Source organism: Quercus lobata, chromosome 5 (genome assembly GCF_001633185.2).
Source record: "Quercus lobata isolate SW786 chromosome 5, ValleyOak3.0 Primary Assembly, whole genome shotgun sequence".
NCBI classification, from domain to species: Eukaryota; Viridiplantae; Streptophyta; class Magnoliopsida; order Fagales; family Fagaceae; genus Quercus; species Quercus lobata.
This window is the reverse complement of record NC_044908.1, coordinates 18,673,455-18,687,144: the sequence shown is the minus strand read 5'-3', so window position 1 is coordinate 18,687,144 and position 13,690 is coordinate 18,673,455. Positions and strand designations below refer to the sequence as shown.

Here is a 13,690-nt window from a genome sequence, read left to right as displayed (position 1 = left end):
TAATTTTGCTTTTCTTAGTGGCTTGGTTTGTAGTTACAGCTGGTATAATTTGTTATCCTCTCCCTTTTTCTCTTCTCTATCACCATTTTTGACTTTCTCTCTCACTTTATTACTTTTATCTCAGTATTCTCAATTCTCACTTTATCCTTCATTAGTCATTTTTTGCCTTTTTCATTTTGTTAGTAGAAGGAAATTATAAAACTTCATATATTCATGTTTATTTATTTATTTTTTTTGTTGTAATAACATTATATTTAAAATTTTATTTGATTAGATTTCTTATAATTTAAGCTTCTTAATGATTACCTCTGGAAAAAAATTCCTAGAACCGCCATTAGGGAGCACAACATATTTCTTCCTCATTTGGGAAGTTGACCAACAATATTAGTGTACCTGGTGCACACATGCTTAAATCTAAAACCCACTGTCACAAGCAAGTATGCCGAAGGTCAATATCACTGACCAAATGTGGCTTTATAGGGCAACTTGCATATTAATGTTAATAGGCAAATAAATTAATTTTTGAAGTTGCAATTTATATATATATATATATAATGAATTTGGATCTGCAACATCCAAATTCCAAAATTTTATTTTATTTTTTGTCCAGAAGTGAATACCGACGTTCAAAATCTGAATTTCAATTTTTATCTTCTCAAAAAAAAAAAAAAATTATCTTTCCCCCTCACATCTCTCTCTCAATTTTTTTTTTTTTATTTAATAAAATTTATTCTCCACGCTCAGTTTCTTTCTCTACTCTTTATATTATTGGAGAGCTTTCACCCCCACAATATTATGATAAGTTTCTTGTATTCATATCCTTAATTTTTAAGTCATGTTATACTAGAATTCAATATAACTTGTTCTTATTTTTGTTAATACCTAGTTGTAGATATATATATATATATATATATATATTCCCTTTCTTGTCTTCTATTTGGTTTGTTCTTTCATAACTTGAAAAAAGTTTTTTATTTTTTATTTTTTTTATCAAGGCATATATTTGTAGAATTACAAAAGTCAAATTCAATGAATATTGAGTAATATGATTATTTATCTCCACATTTGTCCAATGTAGATCCCCATTTCCTTTGGTCTTAAAAATCAAACTCCCATAATTTCTCTCACAATATTTTTGATTCCCTTTCTGTGAGGTTTGTTAACTTCCAAAATATTATATTCGTCTTTAATATTTATTTTAGATTTTATGTATTCATTTTTATTGATGTAGCATTGTAATGTGGTTAGGATTTTTTTTTTTTTTTTTTCATATTATGTACCAATTTAAATTTTTGGTTTTCCATACGATGCATATACTTGGTATGGATTTGTAGTATGTTTAGTGTTTTTGCTGCTTTTTGTTCAATTATAATTTGGAAGTTAAATTGTGATATTAATTATTGCGCCATTATAGAATTTTTGTTTCCGTTGTTGTAGGGAAAATTACAAATTACCCATATATAATTTGTCTGAAATTTAAGTTGCCTACTTGTCATTTAAAATTTGACACTTTACTTATCTGAAGTTAGCTCAGTTAAAGTTTCGTAAGCCACCTTTGTTAAAAAATGGATAAATGTGTAATCTTGCTACTTTTTTATGTCTCTATTCTCCCAAAACATAAAGTAAATACAAAAACAAGACCAAAAAAAAAAAAGATAAAAGAGGGAGGGTTTTGTAAAAATTAATATTTGGGACCTATATTCAAAACTCCTAACAACAATTACAAAAAAGTGACCAATCAAATAAAAAAACCAACAATAAATCTGAGCACTTAGAAATAAAAATGTGATTTTGTTCTCTCTTTAACTCACATAAATGTTGAACAAGAACATATACCAGAAAATAAAACCCAATTCAACTCCACAAATCTCATATTACCCCCCCCCCCCTCTCTCTCTCTCTCTCTCTCTCTCTCTCCTTTCACAAAGCTAAATATGCATTCTGATTGTTATTGTCTTGTCCATTGGAACCCTTTCAAAGCCTTAGATTGCAGATGATTTCCCATATTAAATTTTGTTTTGTTGTTTCTTTCCCACTTGTCACATGACCTCAATCTTATTTTAGACTGAGGTTCGTTATAGTGTTCTAAATGCAATAATGTTAATAGACATTGTAAAGTTGTGAAAAATTGAACTTAAGCATTTCTTCTTTTCAAAGTTAGTTACTTACGACTTCTGTTTTTGCAATTCTGTTTTAATTTTAATTTTATTTTTAATTTTAATTGAGATGTCGAATATTTTTAAGAATTATGGAACTGATATGTCCATTCTGGATGATTTTGATTACTATGAAGAGCGGCAGAAAGCCATGCAGGAAAGGAAGGCCAGACAACAAGCTGGCCTGATGGCTGTCGGAGTAGTTGGAGACAATGAGCACATAAATGTTGTTGCTTTATCCGGTGATTTCATCAAGCAGATGTCAAAGAGTTTTGCTCAAGTTGTTCGCATGGATGAGGGTAGTAAAGAAGTTCCCCTCACGGAGCGAGCTACTTTTGCGTAGATGTCAAAAACCCTCCCTTTTTTATCTTGTTGTCTTGTTTTTACATGTATTTTATGTTTTGGGTGGAGAGAGATATAAAAGTAGAGCAAAATTATATATTTAACCCTAGTGTTAACAGAGGCAGGTTATGGAACTCTAACTGAATTAACCTCAGGTGGGTAAAGTGTTAAATTTTAAACCACAACTAGATAATTTAAATTTTGGTCAAACCACTGGAGGGTAGGTTCTAATTTGCCCAAAAAATAAACCTTAGTTGGAGTCTTGTAGAGGGCCTGAGATGTTATCTTCCCAGCAATTCCATCCTTGATACTTTTTTTGGGATTGAATCTCAGATCTCTTATTTAACTATCAGAGACTTTACCAGCTGAGCTAACTGAAACCCACAAGAATCTCCATCATTGATATTTGATAATACTCATAATCTGTGAATAATTATGTTTCCATGTGATGATAATAATTCATTCACAATAAAAATTATGCCTCATTGTATCCATATGCCCTTCAAAAGCTATATAATTACTGCAATACATTACTCGTACTTAACTGAAAGAGATACAAACATTAAACAAGAAGATATGAAATTCTTGAACTACTAATGTAATTTTAGAAATTTCTCATATCGCATGGAAGGAACTCTTGACCACAAATCTACTGCTTAATAACTACCTAACAAGGGCAGCAATATCTGATTCAAGCTCTAAGTATGTTGTTACCAATGGAATGCTAGAAGGTGTCTTATTGCCCTCGGTTGCCACCCTTTGACTTTTTGCATGAGCCATCTCCAGAGCTAAACATTCTTTCAGTTCTACCAATATTTGACTCATGTCTGGCCTTTGGACTGCAATTGGTGGTATGCATGACATGCCAATCTCCACAGCTTTCCAAGCAGAATTGGTGTGAAATTCTCCTTGTAACCTGGGATCGACAACATTTTGAATATCCCCACTTTCAACATTAGGATAAACCCAGTCAAGTATATGAGTGTTTCTCTCAGGTCCTCTGATTATTGCAGGCTGACCAGTGATTAATTCAAACAAAACAATACCGAAGCTATAGACATCACTTTTCTTACTGAAGTTTCCAGATGCTTGATACCTACATGTAAAACAGAAGGTAATTAGATCAATTGCTTGATTAATTTTACAGGTTATTACTTTCATATATTTAGTTGCAGCTAGTGTAACTACATGATTGTTTACTTAAATCTCATGTAATAGCTTTTAGTGAGTTGCAATTTGCAAATCCCATTAGAACATATGTATAAGATACTTAACACAATCCAACTCTAGCATAAAACAATAAATAAAAAAAGTACATCAACCATAGGTCTAAACACTTACTTAGGATCAAGATATCCTAATGTGCCAGCTGGGCGAGTTGACACATGAGAGTCACTTTCAGTTGCAAACAGTCTAGACAGCCCAAAATCAGCTATTTTGGCTTGCATATGTTTGTTCAATAAAATGTTGGAAGTTTTCAAATCTCTATGGATTATAGGCGGCTTGCAACCATTATGAAGATACTCCACCCCTGTGACTCAGCCAATAAACCATATTAACTTATAATAGTCTTAGACAAAATAAAAGAAATTCAAAGGCATTTATATTCAATAATCATGTGATTGATTTGTTTGCAAACCTTGTGCTGCATCCACTGCAATATGAAGTCTCTCATTCCAAGTTAAGACATTTTTGTTTGTCACTGCACCCAAAACATACTAATTTTTATCTCCTTCGGTTGTTTGTATTGTGTGTGTGTGTGTGTGTGTGTGTTTTTTTTTATTTTTTATTTTTTTATTATCAAAAAATTGGATGGTTTTGCAGATATATATAGATATATATATATATATATATATAGGTAAGATTTCAATCAAACATGTACATTCCTAATCTTAATTATATGAAATGGAAACAAGCGTTATATAAAGCTTATTTTGGCTAGTTAGAACTACACCCTTCCCCTGTTTTGTTGTTTCAGTTGGACATATGTTTCCATATGCGTATCATGAAAAGATTGGCTGGACTAATTATTGTCATGCATTTTAACCTTTCCATTAATGTTTTCTCTCCAAATTATAATATGTTTAGATAGTATGATAGGTGCTACACTATGGGACAAGACCTAGTTAGAGTTTCATAGGTGATGATCGTTTTCATGTTAAGGGCAGGCAAAATAGGAGAGCCTGCTGGATATGATTTGACATGCATTTAGTATGCGTTGTGCCTTGTAAAGTGTGCTGATCTTAATTGAAGATTAAGAAGTGCAGTTATTGAACTCCATCCAAGCCTTGCTCATGCATTTGATTTGATATATGTAGGTTGTAGTGAGTTATAGGATGGACAGCCTTTGAAAACATATGGTAATGGTAAATACTAAATACCTGACAGATGCTGGTGCAGATTTCCATTAACCATGTACTCATATATGAGTGCCTTTTTGTAATCCTCATCACAGTATTCAACAAGAGAAACCAAGTTTCTATGATGAACAATCATTAAGAGTTGTACCTATATTTCAAACCAGTTTTACAATTTAGTTGGATGGAAGTCTTTTTTAGCAACAAACCTTTTGTAATCATAATTTCAATTTAAAATAAAATGTTCAAGTAATTGGAGAGACAGGCCTCAATGTTTTATCTAACCTCTGCTTGAAATTCTTTATAGCCTTGATTTGATGAAGTAGAGAGCAACTTAACAGCAACTTGAGTTTCATCTTTCAATTTGCCAAGGTACACTTTTCCAAATCCTCCTCCTCCAATAATGGTTTTGAAGTGATTAGTTATGCTCACAACCTCAGAGTAACTATACTGTCGATCTTTTGATTTGATGTTGGATTTTGTAATTGTATCTACAGTAAGAAAGATTTTCACACTTGTAATATAAACAAATCTATTAAAAAAATTTAAGGGTTGCGTGGGTGATGCAGAGCTTATGTTATAAATATCTCATGTTTGTCTTCTCAAATCTAGCTATTTCGTCTCACATGGTATTCCTGCTTGGATTAAATCTGGAGTCCACTTATCCTAGGAAGGGAATACAAATAAACTCTTAAACAGTTGTGTCTCCAAATCCATCTGCAGCAACAACTAAGCCATCTTCAGTTCAGGTTTCTCCACAGAGATTGTGGTAAAGCTAGAGGAAGTCACGAATCGCATGCTTGTCTATGTTTTGAATTTTCCAATGAGTTCCCTACTCTGCATGGACTAAAGATGTATGAAGGGATTCCCCCAAGTTTTCTTCTACAAAATAGCAGGGATTGAAATGACTTGGTTGTAGTGTACAGAGAGTTATAAGTTTCTCAGTTCTGTAAAATAGTAGAACTCCATGGAGAAAATGGTTACTAATTTTAAGGCAAAGTTAGGAAACTATTGGTATAATCTGTATAGTATATATAGGAGTTTGAAGGAGTTCTAAGGGAAAGACTTATGTACATTAACCATACTTTAAAGAACTTGGTTGGTTTATGATATAGTTAATTATCCTGTTAAGGGTGACCTTCACATGTAAGAATAGTGTCTGAAAATTGAGGATAAAGAATAGCGTCTGAAAAGGGTGACCTTCACATGTAATGCCCACTACTGAGCAAACCAACTGGCTAAGCTTGACCAACTTTTATTGGCAATCCCGTCATGTCACCATTATCTTACACAAGAAAGAAATAATGGGTTTGGGAATAAATCTCTCCAAATCCCAAAGGCCCAAATTTTATATAACTACATAAATAAGGCTTTCTTTTAAGAATTCATGTATTTTTGGATTGGGCTCATGGCCCATAACCTCTCCATTTCACAGGATGGGTTCACGACCCACATCTTCTCTACATCACATATTGGGCTCATGACCCATGCTTCTCTTACATCATGAATCGAGCTCAAGCCCATATTTATTTTCAAGGCTCACAACTAATATTATTTCTTTCATATTTCATAGAACAAGCATCCCCAATAAAAGCCCATATTTACACAAAATGGGTTTGAAGGAAAAATGCCATACTTTAACTGCTGAAGCAATCTGCCAATTTCTGCTTACAGGTGATGTACCAAGAAGAAATATCATCACAAAACATACTCTCATGATCCATGGGAGAATTGCAGCACTGCTAACTCAAATGCTGAAAAAAGGGAGCTTTGACTAAAGCACCAAGGCCAAAGAATCCTTAGCAGTACTTAAGAAGGCTATGACTCAAGCCCCAATATTAGCCCTTCTGGATTTAAATTAACCATTCATTGTTGAATGTGACGCTTCAAGCTCAAAATTTGGAGGTGCAACACTAGAGGCATATTGCATCTTTCAGCCATGCCTTACAAAGTAAAATTTTATTTTAATATACTTGATGAAAAGGAAACGTTGGCTCTAATTCTTGCAATCCAAAAATGGTAGCCTTACTTATTGAGGAGAAAGTTTATTGTGTGGACAAACCAACGCAGCCTCAAAAACTTATGGGAGTAAAAGATAACAACCATAACTCAAGAAAAATAGCATCAAGCTGGTGGGATTTGATTTCGTGATTTCACCATCAAATATAGGTCGGGCAAAGATAATAGGGTAGCTGATGCATTGTCACAAAGAGCTAAGAATGGGGAGGTAGATACCTTGTCGACACCAATACCTACTTCGTTAGACTCTTAGAGACAATAAAAGAGAAGGTCAAAATTATGCATGAGCTGCCAATAAAGTCAACTTGGTGGATTCATGCTTGAGTCCAACAAGTTCAAGTGTGAATGAAGTTGTCAATAGCATGAGAACACTTGCTCTTCCTCATATCTATCACTGACTTCCATCTCTAGGTGATATGGTTTATCTCTATCTTTTAGTTGGGTATATCACAGAAGAAGAATTTGACTAAGTATGCTATCTTGAGGTAGGATAGGAGTAATAATCTCATAATATCCTATATTAATACGTAAGGCCGGTCAAAATAAAGAAGAACAATTTTCATGTTAACGTTATACTTACAAGGTTGGTTATTTCGAGATTTTCATGTTGACATGTACTTATGAGATTGGTTTTCCTAGAAATAAAACAGTTTGTGCTGTGAGTGTCTCGTGTGCTTGAGTTTCTGCATTATTTCCTTTAACCATAGCCCCTTGACATAGGCACTGAAGAGGGTGTGGTCATGGTGATCATTACAGTGTTATCACTAGAAAAATTGGGCTAGCAAGGATTGCATGATACATCTCTTGAAAAGACATCACCTCAACGAATTGAGATAGCAATAAAAAGAGAACTACCTCCTTGTATTTTCCTTCTATACATAGCCAGAGCACAAAAGATGAACAGTAGGACCAGGACAGCTGCTATAGATGATGCAACAACTGGCTTAACAAACTCCTTTTTCTTCTCTCTCTTGCATGGAATTGACAAACAAAGATCTGGATTTTTGTCGACACTGGCATGAAATGCATCAAGGTAATTTGCCATAGTAAGTAAATTATTAAGCATGGATGATGCTATCATTAGTCAATACAAGTTAACATTGGAGATATTAATTAAAAAAAAAAAAGATTTTTATATATCAGTGTACAAGTAAACATATGCATTGTTTAGTATTTTGCATTTACACGAAGCAGCTTTATATAATGGGAAAAGATAGAGAAAACAAGAAAAAATTGGCAAAATGAATTTAAAAATATTAAGCAAAACGAAAAAGTGGAGGAAGAAGATTAAATAACCTCAAGTTCAATTTCCGATCCATAGACTTTTTCAGAAGAGCCTCAGGAACTACACCTGTGAGCTTGTTCCCACTCAAATCACTGCAAAGATGGTGTTAGGCAGATCACCTCATTTTTCCTCCCCCGAAATTTATGTTTGCAGTACCAAGATTGAAGATTAATAACTTACAGGGTGTTCAAATTCGGCATTTGTGCCAAAAAATCTGGCAGCGTCCCAGTTAAGTTATTGTATGACAAATCCCTGAAACAGGAGTTAGAATGATTTTGACTTTTGAGTATAATATATCCTTAAATGTTTGGCTAAACAATAGTTTTATACTTGAAATCCTGATATTCAATAACAGGGCTTGCATAACAACTATTGAATAGACAATGTTGCTGGACCTGTGGGTGTCTAGCTATCACTATTGTATAGTAACTGAATGCTACGTATCAACCAGAATTCAAATGAAGACTCACAAGGACTGCACTGCCATGAGATTGGAGAATGAAGTTGTAATTTCCCCAGTCAAATTGCTTGAGCTCAAGTTCCTGCTTGTCATTATGAAAGAAGGAAAACATTTTTTAAAAGATAATTTAAAATTCAAACAAAATTATTCACATGCAATTATTATTTAGCACCAACAGACCATGGGAGGTGCTATGTGTTTGAACATTCCATCAAAATGAAATAATTTAGCTTATTATCCAAACGTATGACAGAACTTTTTCTACATCTTGCATATGAAGGCGTCTGTTCCATTGTTCCATTTCCTTAAATTATGAATCCTATTTTCATATCGATTAATATGAGAGCTATGTTATATCATATATGATGCCTCCAAGTTAAGGAGGACTTTTTCCCAATAGCTGATATATTGATTGAAATTTCCCAGCAAGCCTCAACACAAGTTTGTATGTTTTGGAAGCACACTTACAGAGAGATGATACTTGGAGAGTCGTTGTAACTGCAGTTCAGACCATCCCATGAGTATTCACTGGGAACACATGGATCGCCTTGCCAGTTTCTAGTCACTCTATAGAGCATCTTGATTTTCATGATAGCTTCAACTATTGTTTTTAGAGGAACAAGAATTAATAGACAAACATTCAAACACAAACTGGGAGAGAGAAGAGAATGAACTTGAAATACAAAATATTTGAAATATGAAAAGTGACAGTTAGATCCAAAATTTGCAGCAGCCAGAACAAATATGTCTTTGTTATGATGGTGACTTGCCTGAATGTAGCATGGATGACTTTCAAAGAGAATTACCAACGGTTGCAAATTTTATGGTGGACAGTAATAATGCAACTCATGATACCATGTCATTTCATCAAATTTGTGAACCATCATTTAGATTTCTTTTGCAGTTAATCAATGAACTTGTATGACCATATGGGAGTAAAACAGGTTTCATTTATAGATTAGAAACTATGGACATTGTGTAAAAGTGTGGTGGCTCTGATATTAGTTTCATAACAAGAATTTGTCAACTTAATCTAATCTACTAAGATAAAATTGTTCATTTTCTATAATGACAACAAACAAAAGCTCATCTGGCAAACCATTATTTCTTTGAACACAGGTCTATGTCATTTCTAAGTTTAGGAACTATCATCACATATGCCACTGACAAGTTAAATCGAGCATGCTTCATTTAGAAAAGATTCCCTCTTCTTCAACTATTGAAAGGACCATTACCTATCTAGAAGTCTTTTTTTAATCATCAATTGAAGTATCTCAATTATTTAAGTTAGCAGCAACTGAGCATATTGTTTAAGGAAAATAGAAAAGAGAAAGAATACCTTCATCTACGGCAGTTGTTTTATTTGGAAGTTCTTTAAACAAAAACATCTCAATGGCATCGATGATTGGAGGAAACTTAGATCCCTCAGCTGCATGTATTGAAAAGTGAAGCTTCTGTCCACTAATTGGTGGATCATTTGGAGGTATGATCCGTACATTTAGATACTCAAGTTTAATAGACTCTGCCAGATAGCGCTCTCCGTTCAAATTAATTGTCAATTCCCTCTGCTGTCCAGCTTCTAGCTTTTCAATCTCAGAAAAGTGAAAGTAAACATAACATTTTAAAAGAGAATCTGGAGAAGTCCAGTTTAAATTCAAGGGAATGCTAGCATTCTTTGTTTTGGCAGCAGTACTTAACACTACATTTGGTATGTTATAATTATCATCATTGCTCTGGGAATAAATGGTTGAGTTTGTGGCGACTGGAACCCATTCTTTTTCTTGATAAGGTTTCCAGTAGCGATCATAGACATCATCTGGATACCTAATTAGGAGAAAAAAATATTCAGATTGTATTGGAAATAAAGTGATACTGGAACAACCTGACATACTATTACACAATTTACACTAGTATGCATTCAATAGCTTTTATAATTGATCCACATGAAGAAGGTAGCTGGAAACTTAAAAATACTGTTGGCATGGAAAAAATTAATAACTTTTTCTTAACATATTATGTTTTAGAACATACAACAGTAAAGATGATAATCATGAGTGATGTCAGAGTTATCATAAAGGAAAAAGTTCTAGCCATGCCATTGAAGATGAATATCAAGTGATAGACATCAATTCCATTGTAGAAAAGAAGAAAAATAAACATGATGCAAATATGAGATCCATGACTTGGTTTAAAAATTTTATTTTTAGCGCATGATGGTATAACCGATTCACCTGACTCCTAAGTTACTTTCACTGCCAATGTCATATCGCTTTATGTTTGTGAATGCTCCTCCTGCTGTATGATAAATGGAATTGTCCAAACGCCGTAGTTCCAATGCTGAGATGTAGGGTATCCCATAGTTAGTGTTTACTAGACACATCTATGTAATCTGTCAAGGGAACGTGAATGACATGACAAAATTCATCTTCTGTCTTCACTGTTATCCAGAAATTAACCCCAATATGTAGGTCAAATACAGGGGTATGGTTTTTGCCGTCGTAATTCCCATAAAAGAATCTTGCCCTGATCATATAATTATTGTTTTTGCCTTGCTCTGGTCTCAGGGTGTAACAATTCCTTTTTCCATGAGGAAAACTTCTCAAGTTCTTTAGATACTGTGGAAGATTTCCGGATAAATCAGGGGATATGGTATTAACTATTCCAGTATCTGTCAATTCTTTATCTGACTTGTAAGGAATTCCAGTTCCCTTGTCAATGTAATCTTCATCAGCACCACAGTCAATGCTAATGAAACCTTGAAATTTTGCAAAAGGAAGGAAGGTATTAGACATAAGCAATCAATATGGTCTGATCAAATAAGGTTCCAATATGATTTCAGAACACCCCACAAAATTCCTAAGACACAAATTTTCAAACTTCTTAGGGTCCAAACATCGTTGGGTCAATGTTGTTGATTTAACGCCTATCTTATTATGACCTTGTTAACTCCCATGCTAATAAAAAAAAAAACTGTATTTGAAAGCCAAACATTTGGTTTTGGACCTTTTGGTTCGTTTAAAGATTAAGATAATTTAGATGTTAACCATTTTATCAAAAATTGTAGCGTTTACTAATTAAAAGCTTTTTAGTTAATACACTAGTAAATTGGTTTCAATTATTATTGGAAGTACTACTTTCTGTGTATCCTTGTTATGTTTAACAAATTCACATCGATTGAGGACCTATATCATATAGTAGAGACATACAAAGAACAGACAAGTTATATTAAAGCTTGAACAACTTCAAAATGCCGGGGCAAATGGGGGGGCCATCAAAAATAAGTAAATGAGCTTCTGAACTAAATCTTACCCGAACAGACAAGTTGTTGTATGCATGCTAAAAACTAAACAAATAACAATATTATGATAACATAGATGACTTTAACAATAGTTCTGAACTTTGTAAGCATGTTTGAAAAAATTGACATGGACGACTTTAGTTGGTCAAAGTTATCGCTATCCAGAACATTTTGGAAACTGCATTGTTTTTTTTTTTTTTTTTTTTTTTTTTTCATTTTTTTTTTTAGAGTAAAACCATATGTTTGGGTTTGTGCAAGTTCATGAAAGGGTTTCCTAGAAGGTTTGTCACTTTGTCTTGACAAGGTATCTTAGAAATGTTGGAAATTTTTATTTTCATAGATACCATAGAATTTCAACATTTAACATCTACTTCACGATATTCGTTCTAAGAGAACAAAGAACAAAGAAACAATAGAGAGTACCGACGGGATGTCGGCCAAAAACCCTTCGAAAGTTAAGTTAGTAATAGAAGAATTTTAAAGAACTTAAAAGTGTGAGAGCTAGGAAATTTCATGTACATTAAGGAAGAAGAGACCTAGTGCTTATATAGTGATGTAGAGCTGACCAAAATCCATTGAATGTAAGATTTTTCCTTGTAGAGAAGATTCAGAGTTATGGCCTTGAGATCTTAGGGCTTTTATTCCCATATAGGGAAGATATGAATGTGGAGAGAGGTTTCTAAGCAAGTTTTTTCCACATAAAGATGTATGAGTAGGGAACACGTAAAAGTTTGTGGGATCCAGTTATATTTGACCGTTGGTATGCGGTGACTCATCCGTCAGTATGCAAGTGGAGCACTTGTCGGTATGCAAGTGGGGCATCCATTAAGCACACACACAAGCCATCTGTAGGGTTCAAGGAAGACAAAGTCCCGAACCGTCGAGTCTTTAAGGAGATCGAATGGGATATTCATCCCAACGGGTCTGTAACTAATGGGTCCCATTGAATGGGCATTTGTCCTGATGGGCCTTAGGTGAGGTATCTTATCCCAACGGGTCAAAGAGTCCAAATAACTTTCTAAGGGAAAAATACCCGTATTAGCTAACCCCTACTCTGTTGTTCGTCAAGGTAACTGACAGGCTACAAAGTGTGTCAAAATATCTCAGGGTCATTAATTATTTTGCCTAGGGGTTCATGCAATCTATAGAGGTAAAAGTGTCTTTTATAGAGGTTAGGTGACACGTGGCGATTTGTAATTGGGTGACTCAAATAGTAGCGTCGCTTCGTTTCTCGTAATCCTCTGTTCTATTAATAGTTCCATGCCTTGTCTAACCTCTTTTTTTGTCATTTCTCACCATCTAGTGTAGACATCTCATTTTGTACACTGTTAATAATTTTGGTCCCTGACTCTAATGATGAACTTGACATATGTCAACCAAAGGTAATTAAAAAGTTCACAATAGTTTGGAAATAATCACAACTCAAAAGTGCTCAAATCACTTTGAAATCGATACTGAAAAATGACCTTTGCTCACTGTTTTGACCATACCATTTTATCCAAAAAGAGGTTTTGAGTGAGATTTATTTCATTAGAAAGTGGACATCCTGGTCTTTAATTTGAACTCCAATTTTGCCTAATTTTGATTTATATTGAGTTAGTTATGGCCATTTGAAATTGGGCCATTAGAGTAGACATCATGTGTATGCATGAATCATGCATGTGTATGCATGCCCTGACCATGTGTACGCAAGCCAATTTTCTGGGTTTTAAAACTTCATTTTTAAGGGCCCAAAATCATTCTTTGATGTGGGCTAGCCCCTAGACCATTAGG

The 13,690-nt window shown here is 34.0% G+C and overlaps 1 pseudogene; it reads right to left on the bottom strand.

Moving 5' to 3' along the window:
• Positions 1–2,983: 2,983 nt before the first annotated feature.
• On the bottom strand, positions 2,984–11,411 carry LOC115990112 (annotated as a pseudogene).
• Positions 11,412–13,690: the final 2,279 nt, after the last annotated feature.